The sequence below is a fragment of the Schistocerca cancellata genome, chromosome 4 (assembly GCF_023864275.1).
Source record: "Schistocerca cancellata isolate TAMUIC-IGC-003103 chromosome 4, iqSchCanc2.1, whole genome shotgun sequence".
NCBI lineage: Eukaryota > Metazoa > Arthropoda > Insecta > Orthoptera > Acrididae > Schistocerca > Schistocerca cancellata.
The window spans coordinates 78,654,740-78,681,416 of record NC_064629.1 but is presented as its reverse complement, the minus strand read 5'-3'; the positions used below and the strand labels follow the sequence as shown (position 1 = coordinate 78,681,416).

Genomic DNA, 26,677 nt, shown 5'->3' with positions numbered 1-26,677 from the left:
CAATCAGCACACCATCTATTACTGTTTGTGATCTTTCTCAATCAGTCATCGCCTATAACTCAGTGGATACATCACCGAACCTCTGACTTGGTATCGAGACAGAATATGTTACAAATACTGGAGAAATATCTAGTGGGGCGGCGTGAGTGGGTTGCAAATAATGATTTCATACCACATTCCTTAGCTGAATCACTTTCAAAATTCAGCGATTTTATGACGACGTTGCATCATGGGCTACGTGCAACTGGACTGCTGGTCTGATAATATGCAGCCCTATGATCACCGTCTCGGTATTTGTCTGTAAAAACCACGTGATTCATAGGTAATGCCATATGTGGATTTATAAAGCCGGTATAGCTTTTAACATGGATACTTGTGTGCACATGTAGAACCAAGACCGCTTGTGACAGTAACATACAGTAGCTGTTGGGATAGGGTTTTTTAACATCTGGTGGTTTGTAAGACGATTAAATCTCTCTTTTTACGAGGTGCATTCAAGTTCTAAGGCCTCCGATTTTTTTTCTCCATACTGGAAAGAGATAGAAACATGCACATTGTTTTAAAATGAGGCCGCGTTCATTGTTAATACGTCCCAGAGATGGCAGCACCGTATGGCAGATGGAATTTTACCGCCAGCGGCGAGAATGAGAACTGTTTTAAATACCTAAAATGACGACGTTTTCCTTACTTGAACAGCGTGCAATCATTCGTTTTCTGAATTTGCGTGGTGTGAAACCAATTGAAATTCATCGACAGTTGAAGGAGACATGTGGTGATGGAGTTATGGATGTGTCGAAAGTGCGTTCGTGGGTGCGACAGTTTAATGAAGGCAAAACATCGTGTGACAACAAACCGAAACAACCTCGGGCTCGCACAAGCCGGTCTGACGACATGATCGAGAAAGTGGAGAGAATTGTTTTGGGGAATCGCCGAATGACTGTTGAACAGATCGCCTCCAGAGTTGGCATTTCTGTGGGTTCTGTGCACACAATCCTGCATGCCGACCTGAAAATGCGAAAAGAGTCATCCAGGTGGGTGCCATGAATGCTGACGGGCGACCACATGGCTGCCCGTGTGGCATGTTGCCAAGCAATGTTGACACGCAACGACAGCATGAATGGGACTTTCTTTTCATCGGTTGTGACAATGGATGAGACGTGGATGCCATTTTTCAATCCAGAAACAAAGCGCCAGTCAGCTCAATGGAAGCACACCGATTCACCGCCACCAAAAAAATTTCGGGTAACCGCCAGTGCTGAAAAAATGATGGTGTCCATGTTCTGGGACAGCGAGGGCGTAATCCTTACCCATTGCGTTCCAAAGGGCACTACGGTAACAGGTGCATCCTACGAAAATGTTTTGAAGAACAAATTCCTTCCTGCACTGCAACAAAAACGTCCGGGAAGGGCTGCACGTGTGCTGTTTCACCAAGACAACGCAACCGCATATCGAGCAAACGTTACGCAACAGTTTCTTCGTGATAACAACTTTGAAGTGATTCCTCATGCTCCCTACTCACCTGACCTGGCTCCTAGTGACTTTTGGCTTTTTCCAACAATGAAAGACACTCTCCGTGGCCGCACATTCACCAGCCGTGCTGCTATTGCCTCAGCGATTTTCCAGTGGTCAAAACAGACTCCTAAAGAAGCCTTCGCCGCTGCCATGGAATCATGGCGTCAGCGTTGTGAAAAATGTGTACGTCTGCAGGGCGATTACGTCGAGAAGTAACGTCAGTTTCATCGATTTCGGGTGAGTAGTTAATTAGAAAAAAAATCGGAGGCCTTAGAACTTGAATGCACCTCGTAAGACACGGTGGTAGCACTCGCAAGAAAAACTTACTAGACATGTCGACACATAATTGATTTTCGGTCGGTATTATTTCGTGTCACCAGTGATCAGTTATTGACGAAGTATTATACTTAGTAGTAGGGGGTGCGTGATAGGTTCGCCTTGGGCATCAGTCTTATAAAGTATGTGGTTGTATTCCGACATGTGCAAAGTAAATGACTATGTCCATTCGTAAGGGAGGTATGGATTTGATGTGGAGTACTGTGATAGCAAAGGGAAGAGTATGTCAAGTCATAAGAATGGTACTGATATTCCTATTTCCAGAGCCACAGCCATGAACAGGGTGTATTTCCGATACTTCGCTCATTGTCGAATTTCGTTCAACTGAGACCGTGATCGTAACATTTAGTTGTAAGTACAGGGATAAAATATATATGTGACCGATTTCTTAGGATGACGATTCTACCTGTGCGTGCTTGACGTTCAGCGCCAGTGACCTATCCGGGGATGATTCACGTTTCCTGTTAACAGTGGGAGCTGTCTGAATGGAGAGCCCTGTTGGAGTGTTGGAATGTAGATGACTTAACCGTGTTGTCATCTGGACGACCGAATAGCAAGCTAATACTTAGCATGTGTTGGATAGCTTTCGTGATCGCGTGGAAATTTGAGAAGATTGAATATGGAGGTGTGTTTACGCTGGACCATTATTCCCTCCCATGTAAATTGTTCAGTTGACTGGTTCTGCACATTTCTCGCTTTTATTTAGTTGAGAGAAGATCCATTGTGGTGTGTTCATCTAGCATGTAGAAGACACGTTTGCCGTTTCTCTAGACATTAGAAACACCTTAGTTGACCTTGTAAATTATAGGGATGATTGGGGGATCTGCTACATCATATACGTCGGTATTCTTTAGTGTAAATATCAGTTTTCTCTATTTTTTTCGCGTTTCTGCGTATGTCTTCACAGGCGTGACAAGTTTCTAGTTAGTCAGTGGTTTACAGCACGCCCCACCTAGCTAAAGTTTCGGGTTTGTAGAGCAATAAGTTCCAGTCTATATCTTCAGAATTAGGTGGCACAAGCAATTGGTAGGATACTGTTGTGGCTTGAAATCCAGAAGTACCACGAAAACGGTATAATATTATGGCAGACCATGCAAAAATACATGTGTTCTTGTAATACCAGAGTCTGGAAATGGGTGTGGAAAAGCAAGTAAGCAAGTAGGTCTGGAGCAGAAAAAGTAACGCGTTTGTTCCAAGGGGTAACAAGCCCAAATTTGTAGAGTTGCCGGCCAGTGTTGCCGAGCAGTTCTAGGGGCTTCAGTCTGGAACCACGCAACCGCTACGGTCGCAGGTTCGAATTCTGCCTAGGGCATGGATGTGTATCATGTCCTTAGGTTAATTAGGTTTAAGTAGTTCTAAGTTCTAGGGGACTGATGACCTCAGATGTTAAGTCCCATAGTGCTCAGAGCCATTTGTAGAACAGTTCTGAGAGTGACTTTGGTCCGCTGAGGGTGCTCTGGTGACCCATCGGGGGTGGATGACTGCCGATCTCGCTAGGAAATATATAGTGCTGTGAGGAGTGTATATGTTGCTGTCTGTCTTCGCAGTACATGTACAAATGATGTAAAAGGGCTGATTTTGTACGGTGCAGGATACGAATTGTATGTTTACTACATCGACACGGTACACGGTGATATGTTGCTGGGTTGGAGATCTCTTTCACACTCTAATATTGAAGCTCCTGTCCTCAGTGGGAGAGCAGTGTAATTAAGTAAGGGTCTTTCTGTATCTGACGATCTCTAGGCCACTTTGCAGGGTTTAATTGTCGGTGCAATATGGTGATCTGTACAAAATACAATCATAATACTCTATTAATTCACAAGACATCCTTTCTGCTGGGATGTAGGAGCATCTACAAACTGATTCGGACAAGATAGATGCAAGGTATGTACAGAAAGTTCTGAGAAAGCAAGTGTTCAAAGACAAATTGAAGCAGACCATCTATTTCTGTCGGGGATGCCGTCACTCATCCACCACTATGGCACTGGAACATCTCCAGACCTGTAGCTGTAGGGTACCGAAAATTCCGGCCATTGTTTTCTCTTCTGTAAGACAGTGCTTCTAATTCTGTTTGCATAATTGTTCTGATTTTACCTGTCTGTGTGTAGAGAGTGCTCTCTTTCCAAATTACAAGAATGGTTTTATGATGAACTGTGTTTTCACGTGTGTCCACAGGCTTTTAGCGGTGAGAACGTTTAACGTTTCTGAGACGCATATTGAGGCAGGATGAACATTTCACACGATGCGTCAGTCAGCCGCAGCTCGAACAATGCACCCTGTGCTATTATGTGACGTCAGTATCCACAGGTATCGCGTCAGCAACGATAAACACACGTGCTACCCAGAGGCGTCTCGCATATGGGACCAGAGTGAGCATGCCTTGGAGTTCTGTGACATCAGTATAACACTCGAAGAACTCTAATTGTATACCCGAAAATAGACACAACTTTCACCAGCTCGCTGTAGGCAGCAATGGCGTGAGAACAGTGGCTCGTGCTGGCTTGTGTCCGGCGGCGCCTCGCGGCTGCATCAACGTGCAGACGCCCTTGTAGCATCTGTGCTCTGCAAATAGGTCTCCGTTCCAGTCCGGCCACTTCAGCAACGGTGTCTAGGTGATCATACATTTCGAGAGTAATTTCTCAGGTGTCAAGTATGAAAGGGATGCTGCCGCCTCATGATTCAGGGACGTGAATGGGCACCTGTGCGTGGACTGGCAGATGACAGCCGCGTCACTTTGAGGGGGCTGCTGGTGCATTCAGACTTGTGGTGGCGTGTGTGGTAGCCTTCTGTGTGGTCCAGTGGACAGGGGGCAGCCGGCAGTGCCTGCACATGTTGTTTGCATGTCTCTTGCATTATTTTGCAAGCAGGTCTGTAGGCTGTGATATGCATTATTTCGAAAGTTTACGAGTTGATTTCGTGTCTGCACATCAGTGTACTGCATTATTTATGAGGAGTTTGCATGTCTGTGTGCTGTGTACTGAAATTATTTTAGTAATTTAGGAGTTGTTGGCATGTCTGCAGAGCGTTATTTCGGTAATTTGCGAGTAGTTTACAGGTCTGTAGGCTGTGTGACGTGACTCCAAGCATGTCAGAACGTGTGTTTTATATCAATGTGATACATATACTATCTAAAATCCATCCCTAAATAAACTGTTCCAAAATAAATCAAGTATACTCCTTCCTTTCTCCAGCAGCCCAGCACAAGCTGAGTCATTTTCCCCTCCAGACAGCCATTTTGTGTTACATCACGAAATGGACGACAGCACCCTCTGGTGGCGGTACTGTGTACTAGGTCAGTTGGACTCTGGACCCCATGGCGACCACACTGTTTCCTGCCATTTCCCGCCACCATCTTGGATTATGTCATGGAACAGACGACATCGCCCTCTGGTGGCACTACTGTGTACTAGGTCAGTTGCACTCTGGACCCAATGTTGACTACACTTAATGGTGTTACTACCTCTAATTGTCTACATAAATAGTGCATGCTAAGTAAAGACTTATGTCTAGCACAGGTCGAGTCCTCTTCCCACCATTTCCTAGGATGAGGTGGTGGTCGAATGACGTAAGTTAGTGAAGGTAGCCCAACTGCCATGTCTTTCCTGGCATTTTCTGAGGTCAAACTTCACGCCAGTTCCTAGGAAGAGATGTCAATCGGATGACTTAGGTTAGTGGAGGTAGCCTAAATGACCTATTCTCACGCAATTTTCTTAGGTTAGTAGAGGTGTGTTGCATTGTCTTGATGGAATTTGAACTCCCTGCCATTTTGTGGAGCAGGGGAGGAGAGGGGGAGGGGAGGGGATTTACCAGAGGTGGAGAGGTTAATTAATTGATCAATTTAACTAAGTACTCATCAAATTGATAAGAGTGAGAGGGGCCTATTCCAATAACTCAGACCTGAAATTGTACCTATAGCAGCAAGGGGGGAAGGGGGAGGGGTGTTTGGGTGAGGGGTAGGGGGTGGGGGAACAATAGGTTAAGTGCATGTCAATCAAAAGGAAGGATCCTTTTAGCAGAGCAATACGTTATGTACCTGTCAATCAAAGGAGAACAATAGGTTAAGTACCTGTTGATCAAAGGAGAACAATAGGTTAAGTACCTATTAGTCAAAGGAGAACAATAGGTTTGCCCCTGAGTGCATACCTGTACCTCATGTAGGCAATCTCCACTTACAAAATGCTCCCATTCGATCTTTGTCCCACTACTGAGATCACCAATTCCTGTGGCATCTAGTGTGAAGGCTTTATTCACACTGGACGTTGACAGAACAGAATGAAAGGTAATGACACCTTAAATAGAGATACGTTCACATTAGACGGAACTGCAGCAGAACTTGATTTCGCTTAGTCCAGAACCAAACAGTGATACTGAAGTTAAGAAATACCATCTGCGATACAAAAGGTTGGAATATAGAACTGGAATCAAGGAAGCATGGATAGAGTTTATTCACACCAAATCAAACTTCATACTGAATTTCTTAACAAAGGTTGTATTGTAAATTTCCACCCTATCAAGAAGTGAAAGGCTACAAAAAAGTGACACCCTAACATTTCAAAACATCAGAATTTACCAGCCCAAGAAAATATATACATACTTCAAAGAAACTGGTATAGGCATGCGTATTCAAATACAGAGATATATGAACAGGCAGAATAGCAGAAAACGGCACTGTGATCAGCAACGCCAATATAAGACAACAAGTGTCTGGCGCAGTTTTTAGATTGGTAAATGCTGCTACAATGGCAGGTTATCAAGATTTAAGTGACTTTGAATGTAGTGTTATAGTTAGCACACAAGCGCTGGGACACAGCATCTCTGAGGTAGCGATGAATTAAGGATTTTCCGATATCACCTTTTCACGAGTGGACCTATCAACCCCGACATTGGACTGTTGATGACTGGAAGCATGTTGTCTGGCCGGACGAGTCTCGTTTCAAATTGTATTGAGGGGATGGACGTGTACGGGTTTCGAGACAATCTCACGAATCCATGGACTCTGCATGTCAGTAGGGGGGTGTTCAAGCTGGTGGAGGCTCTGTAATAGTGTAGGGCGTTTGCAGTTGGCAGGATATGGGACCCCTGATACGTCTAGATATGAGTCTGACAGGTGACACGCATGTAAGCTCCTACCTGATCACCTGCATACATTCCTGTCCATTGTGCATTCTGACGGACTTGGGAAATTCTAGCAGGACAATGCGACACCCCACACGTCTAGAATTGCTACAGAGTGGCTCCAGGAACACTCTTCTGAGTTTAAACACTTCCGCTGGCCATCAAACTCCCCAGATATGAGCATTATTGAGCATATCTGGGATGCCTTGTAACATGCTGTTCAGAAAAGATCTCCACCTCCTCGCATTCTTAGGGATTTATGGACAGCCATGCAGGATTCATGGTGTCAATGTCCTCCAGTAATACTTCAGACATTAGTCGAGTCCATGCCATGTGTTGTGGCACTTCTGTGTGCTCGCAGGGACCCTACACAATATGAGGCAGGTGTGACAGTTTCTTTGGCTTTGAGTGTATAATGTTAATTGTATAGTTACATATAATGAACTACATAAACTTAAAAAATTAAACTGCTTAAATTGTCATGTCGAAAATCCGTTGGGTTGAACAGAGATACGATGGAAATGTTTCTTAATTTTACTTTCCACACCAGAGCATAGGTCATGTACCCCTCATTTACATTTCATACACTGAATTATGCCTTCTTCTCTATCTTCCTTACCGAGATGACATTTATTTTATTTATTTATTTATTGTTCCGTGGGACCACATTAAGGAGAAGTCTCCATGGTCATGGAACGAGTCAATACTTGAAATTATAACACGATTGTAGAAACAGATAAAATGAAATATAAGAAACATATTCAGGCGACACATCATTAGTTTAAATAAAGAAATCAAGAATGTAGCACTAGAATTTGCTTAATTTTTTAGCTCTTCCAGGAGCTCCTCGACAGAATAGAAGGAGTGAGCCATGAGGAAACTCTTCAGTTTAGACTTAAAAGAGTTTGGGCTACTGCTAAGATTTTTGAGTTCTTGTGGTAGCTTATTGAAAATGGATGCAGCAGAATACTGCACTCCTTTCTGCACAAGAGTCAAGGAAGTGCATTCCACATGCAGATTTGATTTCTGCCTAGTATTAATAGAGTGAAAGCTGCTAACTCTTGGGAATAAGCTAATATTGCTAACAGCAAACGACATTAACGAAAATATATACTGTGAGGGCAAAGTCAGAATTCCCAGACTATTGAATAGGGGTCGACAAGAGGTTCTCGAACTTACACCACACATAGCTCGAACAGCCCGGTTTTGAGCCAAAAATACCCTTTTTGAATCAGAAAAATTACCCCAAAAAATAGTACCATATGACATAAGCGTATGAAAATATGCGAAGTAGACTACTTTTCGTGTTGAAATGTCACTTATTTCAGATACTGTTCTAATAGTAAATAAAGCGGCATTTAGTTTCTGAACAAGATCCTGAACATGGGCTTTCCACAACAGCTTACTATCTATCCGTATGCCTAGGAACTTGAACTGTTCCGTCTCGCTTATAACATGCCCATTCTGTCTGATTAATATATCAGTTCTTGTTGAATTGTGAGTTAGAAACTGTAAAAACTGAGTCTTACTGTGATTTAGCATCAAATTATTTTCCACAAGCCACAAACTTATTTCATGAACTACATTATTTGATAATGTTTCAATATTACGCACAAGATCCTTCACTACCAAGCTGGTGTCATCAGCAAACAGAAATATTTTTGAATCACCTGTAATACTAGAAGGCATATCATTTATATAAATAAGAAACAGCAGTGGCCCCAGCACCGATCCTTGGGGAACACCCCATTTAACAGTGCCCCATTGGGACTGAACATCATTACCACTCTCAATATTGCGGAGAATTACCTTCTGCTTTCTGTTCTTAAAGTAATAGGCGAACCAATTGTAAGCTACTCCCCTTACTCCATAATGTTCCAACTTCTGCAGTAATATTTTGTGGTCAACACAGTCAAAAGCCTTCGTTAAATCAAAGAAAACACCTAACGTTCGCAACCTTTTATTTAATCCGTCCAGAACCTCACAGAGAAAAGAGACTATAGCATTTTCAGTTGTTAAGCCATTTCTAAAACCAAACTGTACATTTGACAGCAAATTATGTGAATTTAAATGCTGCAGTAACCTTGTATATACAACCCTCTCGATAACTTTAGCAAACACCGATGGCATAGAAATAGGTCTATAATTATCGACATTATCCCTATCTCCCTTTTTATAAAGTGGCTTCACTACCGAGTACTTTAATCGGTCAAGAAACTGACCACTCCTAAAGGAAAAGTTACAGATATGGCTAAGTACTGGGCTAACATACATGGAACAATACTTCAGTATTCTGCTAGATACCCCGTCATATCCATGAGAATTCTTGGTCTTTAGTGATTTAATTATAAACTCAATCTCCCTCTTGTCAGTATCATGGAGGAGCATTTCAGGTAACAGTCTCGGAACACTTTTGTCTACGAGCACTATATGATTCCCTGTTGGGACTAGGTTTCTATTTAGTTCACCTGCTATATTCCGAAAGTGATTATTAAATACTGTACATATATGCGACTTATCAGTAACACAGACATTCCCACTACGCACTGATTCTATATCCTCGACCTGTCTCTGCAGACCAGCCACTTCCTTTACGACTGACCATATGGTTTTATTTTATCCTGAGACTTAAGCTATTCTATCTGCATACCACATACTTTTTGCCTTCCTAATAACATTTTTAAGCACCTTACAATACTGTTTGTAATGGGCTACTGCATTTAGACTGTGACTGTTTCTAACGTTTTGATATAATTGCCACTTTGTTCTACAAGATATTCTTATATCTTTAGTCAGCCACCCAGGCTGCCTGTTTGTGCTAGTACCCTATTTTGAACGTTCTAACGGAAAGCAACTTTCAAAGAGCACGAGAAAAGTCTTGAGAAAAGCATTATATTTATCGTCTACTGTATCAGCACTATAAACATCTTGCCACTCTTGTTCCTTGATAAGGTTTACAAAAGCCTCTACAGCAACTGGATCAGCTTTCCTAAAATGTTGGTAACTATATTTAACCAGCGTTGCAGCACAAAAATCTTTTAGAGTTAAAATTTGTGCATCATGATCTGAAAGGCCATTCACCATTTTGCTAACAGAATGCCCTTCTAGTAATGACGAATGAACAAAAATATTGTCTATGGTTGTTCTACTGTTCCCTTGCACTCTCGTTGGAAAGAATACCGTTTGCATAAGATTATATGAATTAAGGAGGTCTACCAGCATCCTTTTCCTTGCACAATCACTTTATAAATGACAACAGTAAGAAGTTTAGCTCCACTAAATTTAACCACACCTGCACCACATTCAAACACCTTTTCAGTGCAGTACTTTGAAACATCAATTGACTCAAATGGGATACCGTTTTTCACATACATGGCTACTCCCCCACACCGCAAAGAGCTCCTAGAAAAGCTGCCAGCCAACCTGTATCCTGGTAATCAGTTCATTCTGTCCTTTACTTTTTATTCTTATTGAAGTTTTCATTTGCCTGTCTCTTTTTTATAGGTTTGTGTACAGGTTTCTTCTTTTACTTACCTTTCCTTGGCTTGTACTTCCTTTCTGTGATGACTTGATGTTAATTCCATTGTTGGTTTAGTTCTTGTCGTATTTTTCTTGCTAATTAGATAGGAGATAAACTGTTCAAATTAGATTTTATTTGTTGAGTGTTAATTTAGGTAAGTGCTGCAGTGTTGTTTCTGGGTCCATATTCTTGAGACACTGTAGAAGGCCCAGACTGGTCACTGAGTGGTGTTGCAACATTAGGCGGCCATCGTGTCGTCGATTCAGTTCCATTGTTCGGTTCTTGGTCTGATTTATCAACAATATGCACAGTAGTAGCTACAAAGTCCTCTTCCTAGACGACTTTTCTTTCACGTGACCACAAGCCTGCTACATCCATACAAACTGGTCTAGGGTATGCATTACTCATGAGTTCTGGAATGTTAGCTTCTTTTATGACACTGCCAGGATTTGAGCGTAGCCATGAAGACGCAGCTTCATTGTAGCTGTTTCTATTGTTTTAAAGAATGATCTGTCCAATGGCTGTAGGTGATGTGTCGTGTGAGCAGGAAATGATACCATGATTTTACTACAACACGAGTCATCTGAATTGCCTCTCAATTCTTGATGTGTATGTAGTGTCAACCTAGTAAAACCAAAATTTGCTTCTGGTCCCTTTTTTCTCCTTTTTTACGTTTTATGAAATCTTCTAGCCATCAGACAAACGGTTAGTATGTTGTACATTCATTTCTTGACCATCCAAAACCTGTGTTTGGTAGAGCTGACCTTTATAAGACTTCGTCCATTGTGCTGCGCTTAAATATTAACATCGTAAGTATGAATTCGCCTGCTTCATTCACTGCACATACACATGTCGTTGTAATAACACTTTCTCCGTTTGTCATTGCGCCTGCATGGTGTTTACTTTTTGCCAGCCCTAGTGGCCGAGCAGTTCTAGGCGCTACACTCTGGAGCCGCGCGACCGCTACAGTCGCAGGTTCGAATCCTGCCTCGGGCATGGATGTGTGTGATGTCCTTAGATTAGTTAGATTTAAGTAGTTCTAAGTTCTAGGGGACTGATGACCCCAGCAGTTAAGTCCCATAGTGCTCAGAGCCATTTGAACCATTTTTTGTTTGCTTTTTTGCGCAATTACTTTAGACTGTTGTTTCATCCACGTCATATTTGGTCAGCAGAAAACTTATATTTATCTAATATTTCCTCATTTTTATCAAAAACTCATTAATAAGCTCTTTATTAAACCTTTTCCATCGTGCCATCGATATTACTTCGGGAACTCGCAATGACAGAGTGGGGTGATCTTTCATAAACCTGTAATTCTGTTTTTTACTGGCTACTTTTTCTTTATTGAATCGATGATGTAGATGATATTTCGCCGATAGTTGGTAGGCAAGTTTCCTTAATTCAGTAACAGCTACTCTGAATAAACTAGATTCTAAATTAATTATTTGCTGTGTTCATTCATCTTCCATCTCTGCTGCCATATCATAAGGTCTTCTAAATTTTTGTGTTTTATTTAAGCCTTCAAATGATGACGCAGTATAGGCTTTGGTGTATTACATCATCTAAACGCTTCATTAAATCCAAATTTACCATTCCGATATTTCAGTAAAGCTGCGTCCGTATTCTCCTGCTTCCACTTATTGTATGCTCTCTTTGGCATATTGATCAACTGAAGCAAACACTCTTTATTTGCTATGTAATTTCCATCAGCGTCTAAGTCGTACAGGTACGATCAACGAATTCTCCACAGGTATGAGATAGGCAGTGAGATCTGTATCTTTCAAACCAGAACTACAGGCATAACCTCAAAGTTTTCTACCTTTTGATTATGCTTAAATAAATGGCAGAGTACCATGAAAATAGATATGATACAAAACAATTACTGTCTCATCATATTCTTCTCAGAAGTTGCCTACAAATGAGAGAGAGAATGTAATAAAAACAGTCAAACAAACTTATTTGATAATTATTTTTCTGACACGACAGCCAGCCGTCTGCTCACACGACTATTTTGTTCGATTTTACACTATTTGATGTTGTATTTTATAAACTGGCATCAAATATTAGTGGAATACGACTTAGGCTGTAGTATGACTATAACAGCAACTTTCCTATGTTGTAGTAACGAACTCGATAATATCTAGCCAGGTTATCACGGATCCCAAATGAGAAGTAATCTGGGTGAAGTTAAGCATGAAAAGTTGGTCAGAAATGGTAATTCCATGGTTTTATAGACCGAATGTGTCAGGAACTGTAGTAGTAGAGTGCTTCAGTGAAAACCTACAGAATGTTGTTAATTATTGTCCTGGTCATGCTGTTGTAATGGGGAAGGTGACTTCAACTTGCCAGGAATACAATGAGCGACTCATTCCGTCAAAACTTATGCCAGAGACAGGAATTTATTTAACATTGTTCCGAATGTCTTGTGCGGAAATTACATGGAGCAGATAGCTCGAGAATCAACTGGTCAAGGTTACATGTTAGAGTTCCTATCAACAAAGAGAACTGAACTTATCGAATGAGTTAACGTGGACTCGTGGAGGAAGGTATCAGTGATCATAAGGCTGTGATAGCAAAGATAACTATGGGTTTTACGAGGTATGTCAAGAAAGGTAGGGAGATATTTTTGCTTAGCAAGAGTGACAGGATACAAATTGCAGACTGAGTAGGCAGCATCAAATATTCAGTGATAAGGACGAAGATGTGGAGCAAAAATGAAAAAAAACTCAAAAACATCATTTTAATATGCCTTAGGCAAATATGTTCCTAGCAAGGTCGTAAGGGATGGGAAAGACCCATCATCGTATAATAGCCTCGTTGGAAAACTGCTCCGTAATCATAGAGAGTTTCATCTCATGTTCGAGAGAAGTCAAAACCTAGCTGATCAACAAAAGCTGAACGATGTGGAAATGAGCGTAAGGTGATCAATGAGAGAAACGTTCAATGACTTTGAAAGAAATATTTCGTCAGCCGATTTGAGTAAAAACCCTAAGAGGTTTTGTTCTTATGTAAAATTAGTTAGTGGTACGAAATCACCTGTTCATTCACTCAAAGACCATACTGGCACCGAAACTGAAGATAACAGAGAGAAGGCCGAAATACTGGATTGGGTCTTCCGAAATTGTTTCACTGCGGAAGATCGTCACAAAAAAATGGTTCAAATGGCTCTGAGCACTATGGGACTTAACTGCTGAGGTCATCAGTCCCCTAGAACTTAGAACTACCTAAACCTAACTAACCTAAGGACATCACACACATCCATGCCCAAGGCAGGATTCGAACCTGCGACCGTAGCAGTCGCGCGATTCCAGACTGTAGCGCCTAGAACCACTCGGCCACCCCGGCCGGCAGATCGTCACACAGTCCCTCCTTTCAATCATATCGAAATGGCAGATGTTGAGATAACAGATCGTAGAATAGAAAAGTAACTACACTCGCTTAGCAGTGGAAAGGCATCAGGACCACATGAGATACTTGTAATATTCTACACAGATTACGTGAAAGAACTTGCTCCCCTACCAACAGCAGCTGTAGCAACGGGCGGTTCCTAGCGACTGGATAGGCGCATGTCATTCCCGTTTTCAAGAAGGACCGGAGGACATATGCACCCAATTGAAAATCTATATTGTTAACGTCAGTCTGTTGTAGAATTGTGGAACATCTTTTATGCTCGAGAATTATGACGTTTTTGGAGAACGAAGATCCCCTCTACAAAAATCAACGTGGATTCCGCAGACAGAGAGCTTGCGAAACTCAGCTCGCTCTGTTTCTCTATGAGGTCCATAGCGTTGTAGACAACGGAGTTCAGGTCGATGCCCTGTTCCTTGACTTCGGAAGGCATCTGACACCATCCCGCACTGACCTTTAGTGAAGAAATACGAGCCTATCGAGTATTAGACCAGATTTGCGACTGGGTTTACGACTTCCTCGCAGACAGAACTCAATACGTCGCTGTTAACAGAACAAAAACGACAGATGTAAACGTAATTTCCGGAGTAACCCAAGGAAGTGCGGTAGGACCGTTACTGTTTACGATGTATATAAACGATCTACGAGAAAGCGTAAGATGACTTTTAAGACTGTTCACAGATGATGTAGTTATCTGTAGCATAGTAGCAATCCCAGACGATAGTTTTGATTTGCGGAATGACCCACAGAGGACCGATGAATGGTGCAGGCTCCGGCAGTAGACCCTGATCGTAAATAAATGTAAAGTATTTTGCATATGTAGGAAAAGAAAGCCGCTACTGTGCAACTACACTGTTGATGAGAAACTGCTGGAAACAGTATCCACCCGCAAACTACACTCCTGGAAATTGAAATAAGAACACCGTGAATTCATTGTCCCAGGAAGGGGAAACTTTATTGACACATTTCTGGGGTCAGATACATCACATGATCACACTGACAGAACCACAGGCACATAGACACAGGCAACAGAGCATGCACAATGTCGGCACTAGTACAGTGTATATCCACCTTTCGCAGCAATGCAGGCTGCTATTCTCCCATGGAGACGATCGTAGAGATGCTGGATGTAGTCCTGTGGAACGGCTTGCCATGCCATTTCCACCTGGCGCCTCAGTTGGACCAGCGTTCGTGCTGGACGTGCAGACCGCGTGAGACGACGCTTCATCCAGTCCCAAACATGCTCAATGGGGGACAGATCCGGAGATCTTGCTGGCCAGGGTAGTTGACTTACACCTTCTAGAGCACGTTGGGTGGCACGGGATACATGCGGACGTGCATTGTCCTGTTGGAACAGCAAGTTCCCTTGCCGGTCTAGGAATGGTAGAACGATGGGTTCGATGACGGTTTGGATGTACCGTGCACTATTGAGTGTCCCCTCGACGATCACCAGTGGTGTACGGCCAGTGTAGGAGATCGCTCCCCACACCATGATGCCGGGTGTTGGCCCTGTGTGCCTCGGTCGTATGCAGTCCTGATTGTGGCGCTCACCTGCACGGCGCCAAACACGCATACGACCATCATTGGCACCAAGGCAGAAGCGACTCTCATCGCTGAAGACGACACGTCTCCATTCGTCCCTCCATTCACGCCTGTCGCGACACCACTGGAGGCGGGCTGCACCATGTTGGGGCGTGAGCGGAAGACGGCCTAACGGTGTGCGGGACCGTAGCCCAGCTTCATGGAGACGGTTGCGAATGGTCCTCGCCGATACCCCAGGAGCAACAGTGTCCCTAATTTGCTGCGAAGTTGCGGTGCGGTCCCCTACGGCACTGCGTAGGATCCTACGGTCTTGGCGTGCATCCGTGCGTCGCTGCGGTCCGGTCCCAGGTCGACGGGCACGTGCACCTTCCGCCGACCACTGGCGACAACATCGATGTACTGTGGAGACCTCACGCCCCACGTGTTGAGCAATTCGGCGGTACGTCCACTCGGCCTCCCGCATGCCCACTATACGCCCTGCTCAAAGTCCGTCAACTGCACATACGGTTCACGTCCACGCTGTCGCGGCATGCTACCAGTGTTAAAGACTGCGATGGAGCTCCGTATACCACGGCATACTGGCTGACACTGACGGCGGCGGTGCACAAATGCTGCGCAGCTAGCGCCATTCGACGGCCAACACCGCGGTTCCTGGTGTGTCCGCTGTGCCGTGCGTGTGATCATTGCTTGTACAGCCCTCTCGCAGTGTCCGGAGCAAGTATGGTGGGTCTGACACACCGGTGTCAATGTGTTCTTTTTTCCATTTCCAGGAGTGTATCTAGGAGAAACTATTCACAGCGATCTTAAGTGGAATGACCACATAAAACAGACAGTGGGAAAAGGAGATGGCAGACTAAGATTCATAGGAAGAATCTTAAGGAAGTATAAGTCATTCACGAAGGAAGTGGCTTATAAGACGCTTGGATTCTTGAGTATTATTCATCAATATGGGATCCTTATCAGGTAGTACTGCCAGAAGAGACAGAGAAGAACCAACGTAGAGCGTTGTGTATCGTTACGGGATCGTTGTATCGGCCCGAGAGCTCTTCTGAGATGCTTAAAAAACCCCATTGGCAGACGTTGCAAGAGAGGCGTTGTGCATCACACAGAGGTTTATTACGGAAATTTCGAGCAAGCACTTTCCGGCAAGGATCGGACAATACGTTACCTCCTTCCAGATACATGTCGCGTAATAATCACGACAAAAAATTCGAGACATTACGGCCAATACAGAAGTCTACGGACAATAATCATCTTTCCCAAGCGTCATTCGTTATGGAACATGGCGGGGGGGGGGGGCAGTTTGTCCTACCAGAAATACCTTTCGCCACACACCATTAGGTGGCAAGCGATGTATGATGTATATGTAGACGCACACACACACATACACACACACACACACACACACACGCACACACACACACACACACACATCAAACAATCTTTAAGAGGCAGTGTATAGAGCCTTGTTACCTTGGCCATTGTGTTTTGTTTTCTTTAAAAGTAACAAATAAGGACGAAAACTACTGTACTTTTCTCCACATTAGAACCAACTTTTTCTATATTAGAAAAAGTTTTTGAATGAAAATTGTTTCATCAATTTGTGGTTTATTTCTGTACAGTTCGGTTGTTTCCTTGTGTAGGTAGTGTAAAGCCGAAGTCATTTTTCGATTTCAGACATCTGGTCTCTTTTGCGGAAGAACGCTCACAGGAAAAAAATATCCAGGTCCTCATCGAATGTTCGGAAAATGTCATGAAAACAAAGGAAACAATAAAATAAAAATGAAGAAGACGCAAAAACATAAAATTCACACTTTCAACTCGTGTGAGCACGGCTAGATTAGATTAACTAACGATGTTACCAGACAAAGCCGTCCTCTCTCCATAATCGTCAACGTTACAACTATCTTCCCGAGAATCCTTAATTTCACTAATAAGTTTCCTTTAATTTACGTCCATGGTCACAATCTTTTCTGTTCAACAGATTACTGGTTTCGGTCTTTAATGACCATCATCAGATCTGTCTCATAAAATCAAAGTCCTAATGCACTGATGATTTCGCATTTAACAGTTGACTATGCCACTATGGCTGCAGTGCATTAGGACTTTGATTTTATGAGACAGATCTGATGATGGTCATTAAAGACCGAAACCGGTAATCTGTTAAACAGAAAAGATTGTGACCATGGACGTAAATTAAAGTAAACTTATTTCATATACGGGCAACTGTGTTTTTTCGCGACGATATCGCAGCTTGAGAAACCTTAATTTCACGTTCCCCACCGTTACGTTGTGTGAATGGTGCCATCTGAAAAGCATGCTTTGACGTTCTATTCCAGACGCCCAGTGTGAATCGATTTGAAGAGGGGTATTGAATGGACAAAGAAATAATGCAATAACATATATCACGATTATTAAATATTTTCTGAAACTATGCATGTGGAAATCTTTGATAACAAAATGAGAATGTGAACGAAAAATCCTCCATTTGTTAATCTCTTTCCTGAGTAGTTTATTACGGGTACATATAACTGCAGTATTTTTACAAGTTCGTAGCAGAAACTCATTTTATAATTTCTTACAAGTAGCATTCTCGACAAGAATGGCACAATGTCTACGATGTGATATATCTCAGGTGTTGTACATAGGATATACTCTATGGTGATGTACTGTACGCATCTTTCCATCAAGGGAAGGTGGTAATGTATATCTTTGGCCAGGTACCAGATGACGTGAAAGATTGTCGGACAGAGTTTGTGTGTGGGCCTCAACTGTGCGTTGGAACTGTAATGTTTATTAAACGAAAGCTAAAGAGCTCTAAATTGACACGATTGTTGTTTATGTAACCACGTCTGGCACTAATTTACATCATTGGAAAGAAGATACTTCCACGAAGAGTGAACATCTGTGAGTCCTTTTCTCAGGCTTGTTTTGTTTTGATGTATGTCAAGTCTGTTAATGTGTCGATTCCGTGTTTATAAGCGAACACCATTTACGTTTTAAGTTAGGATGGAAACAGATTTTTGTCAGTACCCCTATATTTCTGTTTTTTTTCTAACTTTTGTGTGTTTCGTGTCAGCAAAAATATAGCCCACATACACTCGATATTGAGACAGGAAGCTTTCTGTATTCACAGAAGTTTACACACAATGACTGTAAACTCATAAGAGAATTTCCTCTTCCCTGCAGCAGACAGGCATCGTTGGGTACCGAATCTTAAGCTGGGCCTTTGTTGTGTGTTGAGAATATGACAAGTGTTAGTAAAGAGAGCTGAAGAACAGGAAGCTATGGTTTCGACAGTTGCGTCAGCAACCGCTTGATTGAACTTCATTGTTGTGGTGTTGAATGGTATTATGGTTGATGGTTAAGGACCACAACAAATGCCCAATGAGTGATAGCTGTTGTCAAACAACTGTATGTTCTTTCACACCGAATATTTTTCTCTAGAGTACCGTACTTTTGTGATTAGTAAATAAAATATACATTTTACTATCAGTATCGTAACAAATAACTATTTATCAGGTAGCTCATCTCGTGATTTTGCAGAGATTTCGGTGTTTATGTTAGATCGCTATTCAAAAAACATATGTTTCTGTTCAATTTGGATCAAGCACGTACAAAGACGAAACAGTTTCGTGCATCATATTTCATAACTTTATATGTGGTTTGTCGTTCTGTAAATAATCAACTGTAATTACGTTATACACTGTTTCTACATCTTTAGTCTTTTAGAGTTATTATTTTTTATGTGAATTGGTGTTGTATAATTACACAGTTGATGTGACTGGAGTATAATTTTCTCATTCATTTTTTTCCTTCATCTAATTAGCTTTTTTTCGATCATACTACTGTTAATTATCTGCAGATCTTTGGCCATCAACAGTCATTCATGTTGCAGTTACTGCATAGCTTATAGCTCCTGCTTTCACTGCCATGCTAAACTATGTAACTTTCCTTTTATTATAAATTTGTATTAAATTTCCCATCCTTCTGTACCTCACATTGAACAGAATGAAATTTACTACCTTGCTACTGCCAGTTTTTTGGTCTCCAATCAACGAATTCTGTTTATTTTTAATTTTAACTACTACTAAACACAAGTAAAGTGAATGTGATGTGACTTCATACAGTTGGATGTGTACTATGGGAAGAAGGGTGTACAAATATGTCAGATATAGTCAATAATTGTATTACGTCATCACAAGCAGTTATGCAGATTCCGTTGTGTGTGATGTGGTGAGAACTATGGACTTGTAAATTAAAAAAATTGAAAATTATTTGCTGTTATGAGGCCAGTCAAATTTCTCACTGATAGCAACTGGAATGGCCATGTGGGACATTGCTGGCTTCATGGGTGGTGTGACACGCTGTGGTTCTATTATTATCTAAGGCAACAAATATTATAAATGGTGGCTGCTTCAGATATGTGTAAATTATAACTTTTCATGGTGAAACATGATACATACACATGCACCACACCCATTCTTCACTGTCCTCGAACTCATCCCAAACATGGATGAGGTGTATGGCATTATCAGTTTTAACAAGTATTTGATTATATGATTTCTTAATTGTGTAATTATCATTTGTTTGTCCTTAATGCAATGACATTGATTGCTTGATAATTATGTTGTGGTATGATTCTCCTGTGAATAACCTAGCAGTTGGGACATGTATATATGAGTTTGTACTTGGCACAGTCCATGTCAGTCCAAGTAGGCAAATAAAAAATCTTACCTTCATAGTCTCAGATAATACTGAATTTAACATATGTTCAAATTGAGGAAAAGTAATAACCCACATTTTTTGTTCTGGCCAAAAAAATTAATCCTGAGGTAACAGGTTGGTAAAATGACAACAAACAACATTAGTCACTTGTGTAAAATGTTAGAAGTTTTATCTTTGGAACAGTTGATGATATTTTATTGCTTTTTTATTTTAAAAATAACAATTCTGTGACTAAAATGACATCCTTGGTTTGAAAATGTGTGTCAAAGAAATTTCCCACTGTCTATTTCAGTAGAATTTTTTTAAAAAATCCAACATATTGAAATCTTGTGAAATATATGCACTAGCCTAATTCTAAAATATACCGTTTCCAAACAATAGAACTTTTGTATAGTCAACTTAGTACTGGAAGAGAGAAGTGGCAGATGTGTTGCTGCCTTGCAGCTGGTAATCCAAATCTGGCAGCTAGTCTTTGCAGTAGCATGAAATTTGCAAGGATTCTGTTCAATTCACAGATGATGTCTATAACCTATACAATCCACCAATGACAGTCATACAAACAGACTATAAACATTTCTCTTTGTTCTCAATCTCAATATTTGTGTACTGTTTCTGAAATCTTGTTTGGATGAGTGAAATTTCTTCTTTCTTGCTACTTAGTCTGTGCAAGACATCTATTAATTTTTAACCCAGATGTGTGTCTTTAGAATTCCTTTTGGGCTGGGAAGATAGTTGGGATGACACTTACACCTTCCCAGTACCAAAGATACTTTATATCTACTTGGTTACTGCAAGCAGTTCTGTGGATTCATGCATTGGTAATGAATTTTGAAGTGAGACAATGCTTGTGATGACCCGTGTTCTCTATTGTCACTTATAACTGCATCTCTTTTTGTCATGTTTTGAAAATATTTCATTCTTGTAAAAACCGAAACTTTGTCATTAATCCAGTCGTAACATCATACTTCCTACAATAGAATCACAAACCAGTTCTCACAGAATTGCAGTGAAGCACTAAACACAGTTGTTTAGAGTCAACAAGTCCCTTCACTTCTGCAATACATTGTTACAATTTCTTCAGATACTGATGTATTAGGCCAACTGCTTTCACAGTCCGTTTTCAAAGTTCAGTGATATAGGTCTCCGTAGCAAAAGTTTTCTTAATTAATTGCTTATGTAACTTCAGAACAGCCCTCCGTTATATTTTTTACACCACACAGCTGTAAGGCAAGTATCCCATTTACAGGGCAGTTGCCACTTTCCTGAAGCAGATAGGTTTCTTGCTCTGTCACGTAGAGTTAACAACCTTACATGGCCAACTGAGGCTCAAATTAGTTCTTCAAAGTTACCACTCACAAGTTCAAACTTTGCACTATACACAAATAAAGAGACAGCTTGAGGTGGGTATGGAAACATAGTGCTTAAAATGTTGATCTCCCAGTGTAGAATATTGAATGTTCTTCCACGTGTGTGATGAAGGTTTCTCTATCACTGAGGGTCACATATCTTTCCGCTTTCACCACATTTTCTCTTTTAACTGTTGTAGTGATCATCTTTTTTTGTTGGCACTCTGGTGAGAATAGTTCCATTTATGTTCCAGCTAAAATGTACATGTGCAATTTGTGGTGTGGTTCCAGGTGTTCTACCAAGTTGTTTCCATTTTATGCACTATATTTCCACAGCTGGCTCAACCATCTTCCTTAAGTGCTGCAAGTTTTGCTGTTGTGTACTGTCTGCATAAAATGGAAACACCTTTTCAGCCGAATACCTGGAAGCTCTCCATTAATCAGTCGTGCCAAGAAAACCTGAGGAACTGTGTGTTTTAATTGTATGCTTTGCACAAAAGATGACCATAACAAGGCTTTACTTTTCTGAGAACTCCTCTTGCAGTTCTCATATTTCTTGCACTGTCCACCATGTAGTTAGATGGAGATAGAATGTGATGCAAAACATTTTTGTTTTTAAAGGGGCACCAGGATAACTGTTTGAATATTTTCATTGTAGGATGGACATAATGCAACATCTGAATTGTTGTTTGATAAAAATTCGTGACTAGTTGCTCAAGCTTCTTTTGGTTAATTTTCTGGAATTTCCACTTATGTTTTGTCAGTTTTGGTGTAGTTGCCTACATCTTCAGTAAAATCTCTGTATTTAATTTCTTAATGAATACACTTCATGACTCCATAACTGACCATAGTTTCTTAACAAGAGATACACCAACCCCATAGCTGACTGATTTGGGGAATGTAATTCTTCCTCATCAAACACAAAATCTGCATCGTTTCTTGTCCGCCCACGATCATTGTCGATAATATGTCAATGCATTTCGAACAGAGAAAATGCTCACATGTGTATTTCAAAAGAATTGCTTGAATGAGAATGCTATGTGTACATCGACTCACCAAATATTACAGGCCTTAAATAATAAATTTTTTTTTTACCAAGGTGTTTGATTGTGTAGAGTGTTACCATCATAGAAAAACTCACGTTGTATGGAATTAGTGGCATTACAAACAATTGGTTGGAATCATACATAACGAACAGAATCCAAAAAGTTGTGCTGAATAATTTGAACAGTGTTGGAAGAAAAGATTCTAGTGATTTTGTGGAGAAGATATGAGACTGACCAAAGTTCGTGCATCTGGGACTAGGCACCAGTATATGTGGCATTGTCAGTGGTCCATCTGGAGAAGATCCTGGTTTGAGAAGTCTTTGTCTGGCCATTTGGGAGGTCGTGTTTATACAAGGCATTATTTTTGCTATCGTTTGAGTGCTATGTTTGTGTGCCGGCTGACTTTGGTTGGTAAATATGCTATATCATTTTATTTTTTATTGTACTGTGTGTGTGTGTGTGTGTGTGTGTGTGTGTGTGTGTGTGTGTGTGTGTGTTTTTCCTTGTATATCGAAACTGGTCTTAATGCAATTTTCTGTGATTTTTTGCTAGTTGTTGGTAATTATGTTTTTCTAGTATAGGTAGGTATTGCAGAGTTTGTTTTACTACATTGCTGAGGTCAGGTTTCCAGTATTAGTTATGGGAGTGAGTTTTAGTTTTTAGTGTTGTGGACTTAATTTTAGCTATGCTGGTCAAGTGAATGGTTATATACAGGATTTTGTGAATTGTCTGTGGTTTTGTGGTGTTGTTGATTTCTGTGGCGCTATAGAGGCCAAGTTCTGGGTTTTGGGAGCTATGTGTGTGTTTTAAATAGAGTAAAATTTCCTATTCCAGCTTTTTTAAGTTGCTGAATGTTTCATTTGCTTGATTTCTTGCATTACTATTTGTTTTGGTATGTCTTCATTGTCAGGGTTATGGTATATTTAGTTTGTACTGTCCCGCCCACAACCTCCTAATGCCCATAGTTACCCCAAAAGTTTCATGTTATTTCTGCAGTTAAATAGTTTTTGAGTTACTTGTGTCTATTTACGTGGGTAATGATTGATGTCATGGTTGCCATATTGTATAAGCTTGAACTAGGCTGTCCACCGTCTTGATGACCTCGCAGGATCAAAGCTGATGGATGGTTCTGCTATCTTTGGTTTTGCCCGCCAAACACCAGAATTATTTGAATGGCTTCAGATTGTGATAGAAGGTACTGCTACATTCTGAAATTATCTGGACACATACACAATGTCCCAAAGACATTCGATGATTTGTAAGGTTTTATCTGAAGATAGATCAGAATCACGTCATAATTTGAGTTATTTCAGCTTTGTTTAATTTACCAATTTTATCTTGTATCACAGTAGTCAGAGTTGATTTAAAAGAAAAAATGTTTTGGGTAATTCAAGAACCAGTGTCATGTTTTCTCCTTTTCAAAATATATATTACTCATGAATATAGAGCTGCTGTGAAATTATCAAGTGTTTTTGAGGTGGGTGCTTTTAAGATGATAAAATTATAAAACAACTGCAATAAAGTAATAGACATGGAAGTTGGAATGTGGACATTGATTATAAAATATGTTAAACTGAAAAGTGAAAGCTCATGCTTTGAAAGAATGGTAGGGCTGTATGGTACTGATCGACAGTAAAAAATATTTAAAAATTGGATTGAAATTTCTGGAATAAAGAACTGTTACTGAATTTTTTATTAAAATTGAACAGACACAGCACAATAACATGCATTGTTGAAATAAAATAAAAAGTAACAAAATATCTTGAACCATTCTAGAGATAGAGCATTTTAAGATTGTGTCAGAAATAATATGTAGAAAAGTCATTTGGGGGGCAGGGGGTTAGGGTTTCTTTCTTGGTCCTTTGTTTCAAAATATGTTGCTGTGAAGACTAATGTATTTACTTTTCCCTCCTGCAGCAGCTCATCAATTACATTCTACAGCATCACCTTTCTCAAAGTTTTTGTTCATCACATTATAAAGATTCATTCTTGAAACACCTCTGAAAAATGTGATTTGGTGTGGCTGTAGTAGACAGAAGTAATTGGCTAAAGACAGATAACACAAAATATGTGATCAATTCCATCTACTTTTGTCACTATTTTAACAGGTGTAGAGGGAAATATTTTATCCTTAAATATTTCTGGCAACAGAAGACCACAGAAAAACATATCTTGCACGTGTCATTATCCACCTGTCCCTGTTGCATACAGTTTATTGTCAGTTGTTACCTGTGGGTCATGAGAGAGTCTATTACAGACATCTCTCTCTCATTCAAGTGTTACTTGATTCACCAATCAATTTATATACTGGGTGGTTATAATTAATCTGTTAGAGTTGAGAGTGCTGCAGTGTGGGCTGTATACATAGCAGGATGCTGAAACATTGTTGGTATGTTCATTAATCGGTGCACTTGTGTAGTATGTTGGTGGGGGGGGGGGGAGGGGGAGAAGTTGAACTTTCTGCCACCAGGTGAAACTATGGTGCCATAAGCAGTCAGAATGTGGTGTGGGTGCAGGAGAAAGGGAGGAACAATGAAACACACCATAAATGTGGTTCTGACATTAATTAGGACTAGGACTTGCCCCAAGTTACAACATGTGTTCAGTATGCTCCTCTGACTCAGCAACGTGCTGCATCTGTAACACAGTGTGGTCTACAGTTATCCACAGCATATCTGGTGTAATTGAAGTGATATGTCGTTATATGCTATCCTTCAGATCAGGAAAAGCCCAGATACATCCCTGACGGATGGGATCTTTCGGATATCCTCGCAACCGGAGGTCAGTTGGGTTTAGGTCAGGTGATCTGGAAGGCCACACATCTTGAAATTGCCTAGAGATGATGCAATCATTACTGAAGGTTTCTGGAAGCAAATCTTTCACCTGACATGTGGTATCACCCCATCTTGCATGATAATAGTGGTGCTGACAGTTTTGTTCTTCAAAGCTGAAATCACATGCTGCACAAGAGGTTCTTGTAATGCACAGATGTCACTGTACACCCATCAGGTCTGTCATATCCTGAAGAGAGGCAGGAGCATGTGAAACTACAACCCCCCAGTCACATAAGCTGAGTACAGTGCATGTTCCTGCCCAACTAGTGGTGTAGTAGAACCCCATATGCGACAATTTTGTGCACTTGTGTCACTGTGCAGAGTAAAATGTTCCTCATCTGTCCAAAGTATATTCCCAGGCCACATGTCATCCATTTCCGTGCTTTTAGCCTATCTTGTTGGGGCTTCATTTGGTGCACTTTCTAAATCTGCTAGTGATAACAATGTAAAATGTGCTGCAAAATCTTTTAAACTGTTGACCAGAGGAGAGAGAATTCCTGTGACACAACTCAAGCACTGGCTTCAGAGTTTGAGGCATGTGCTGCACAGTTGGCTGTAGATACGGCTACTTCATCACCATCTGTCATGGGAATGGGCTGCCTCTTTCTCCCTGCTGCATCACCTAATTCACCTGTTTCTTCAGATATTTTGATCATATTCTTTAGCCCATTTTCACAGCTGTTTCTGTTGGCAACATTCCTGCAATGAAGTCCTGCTATTGCTGACATTCTGATAAAACATGTCACCAGCATGCACAGTCTTCCTTCTCAATATCTGTTGCATTTTGTATGGAAAACTTCAACCTTCTTAACCCTTGACACCAACAGTCGCTCCACAAAAGGAATCGACACATGTCGCGAGTGACAGACAGCATACTGATGTCGAAACAGGGATCATTTCACAGTCTGACTGCTTACAGCACTGTAGTTTCACCTGGTGACAGAAAGTGTAACTATTAATTTCTTAAGCATACTCCACGAGTGCAGTGATTAATGAACATATCTATAACATTGCAGCATCCCACAATGTAAACAGCTCGCACTGCAGCACTCAGAACATCATCAGTTTAATTGTAACCACCTGGTATTATAATTTTTCATCAGGGACAATATTATATTCTGAGTGTGTCACCTTCAGCAACAGTAGGGATGTCAGTGGCATTACTTCACAAGTAATAAAGTTCATGTATATATTGCACTGGTAGATTGTTTTGATAGATAGTTAAATAGAACCATCGAAATAAGTGTTCCTGAATGTATTTCTCTATTTATGCTGTGTCCCATAAGGCAA

General features: G+C 41.0%; 1 protein-coding gene across 3 annotated transcripts in view; it reads left to right on the top strand.

Moving 5' to 3' along the window:
- The first annotated feature begins 18,159 nt into the window (after positions 1-18,159).
- Positions 18,160-26,677, top strand: part of LOC126185099 (uncharacterized) — a 232,359-nt gene continuing 223,841 nt past the window's right edge. For all 3 annotated transcript variants that reach the window (XM_049927911.1, XM_049927910.1, XM_049927912.1), the window contains exon 1: positions 18,160-18,340. The gene's annotated coding sequence lies outside the window, so the exon portion shown is untranslated. The remainder of the gene's footprint in view (positions 18,341-26,677) is intronic.